This window comes from Mastomys coucha, unplaced genomic scaffold (assembly GCF_008632895.1).
Source record: "Mastomys coucha isolate ucsf_1 unplaced genomic scaffold, UCSF_Mcou_1 pScaffold8, whole genome shotgun sequence".
Taxonomy (NCBI): domain Eukaryota; kingdom Metazoa; phylum Chordata; class Mammalia; order Rodentia; family Muridae; genus Mastomys; species Mastomys coucha.
Window position 1 is genome coordinate 31,061,360 of NW_022196914.1, and position 1,255 is coordinate 31,062,614.

General features: G+C 51.2%; 1 long non-coding RNA gene across 1 annotated transcript in view; it reads left to right on the forward strand.

Moving 5' to 3' along the window:
- The first annotated feature begins 1,003 nt into the window (after positions 1 to 1,003).
- The window catches only part of LOC116083761, a 2,059-nt gene continuing 1,807 nt past the window's right edge, over positions 1,004 to 1,255 (forward strand). The window contains exon 1 of the long non-coding RNA XR_004115901.1: positions 1,004 to 1,108. This is a non-coding gene — a long non-coding RNA (uncharacterized LOC116083761). The remainder of the gene's footprint in view (positions 1,109 to 1,255) is intronic.

Sequence of the window (1,255 nt, forward strand, 5' to 3'; positions counted from 1 at the left end):
GGGATCATCACTCGCAGAAGAGAATTGGCAATGGAGCGCTTGATTATTTCATGTATGACGTGGTGTCTCTTTTGCCTTGGCCTGTAAGAACTTGGGAAACTGGTCCCTCAACTGACCCAAGCATGCTTAGGCAGCCAAAGGCCGGTGGCCACAAGGGGGCGGTGTCTGGCTTTTTAGATCCTCGCCCTTGGTGACTGTCTCCGGCTTCCTTCAGGTAAATTGACTTTTGCCTAGCCCTTCAGCAAGCCTTACTGAATCCACCAATCACGCTAAAGACACAGCAGGGATGTGTGCCCCCTGGATTCGAGCGGGCAGATGAGAGAGAAACAATGACCCTGGGGCTGCTCAGCCTCAGGCAAATCCTGTACACGCTGCAGACCTCGATGTTTGTGCTGGGTGACGTTTTAGCCTCTAGGGTTTGGAACACTAACCTGGGAAGATGGGAATCTTTCTTTCTTGGACTTTCAGAGAGTCAGTGTGTTTGATCCAGCATCAGGGTGGGACAACAGGGAGGTGCCACTCCTCCCCTCAAGCCCAGCAGCACTCCTCAGAGTTTGGGTATACTTTCCTGTGGGTATAATTTCCGTTTTTCGAGAACATTGATCCATTTACACTCAAACTAGTTTTATTTTCTATTCCTCTTCTCCTAATGCTATAGTCGCAACAAGATGGTGTTCCCAGCCAGGAGACTAGGAATAGGCAGATGAGTCAGAGCTCAGGAGCATCTTCAACACTGAGTGGCAGGCCTGGGACCATCAGCTGGTGACTTGGCAAACATTTAATTACTTAGAGCAAACAAGATGGAAGAAAAGCCAATTATCAGAGAATGATGCTCTTTAGCAGCTGGGAACGAAGTTCCCAAAGAGTCAACTGATTTTCTACTGAAATGCTGGGTGTGGTGGGGTCCCAGACCAAGAGGCACCGTGGTGGTCCTGCTTGCTCTTCTTTCTCTCATTAACGAGCCATACTGTTGTTGACCTCACAGTACCTGGTACTCATAGGCTTGGGGACTGGCCATGAATGTTGTCCCAGAGGTTGCCTCCAGCACTCTACCTCTCCCAACACAGGATGGAGCCAGGTAGGATCCTGGAGTGCAGGTGGGAGGCTGGTGAGTACTAAGAATGGGCAATGTTCCAATGAGAGGGTGATCTGCACATCTCAGAGCAGGGGAGGAGGGGGGAAGGAGGGTGTGGGAGGACAGAGAGAAAGGGGGAGGGAGGGAGGGCAAGGAGGAGGGAGGAGAAGAGAGAGGAGG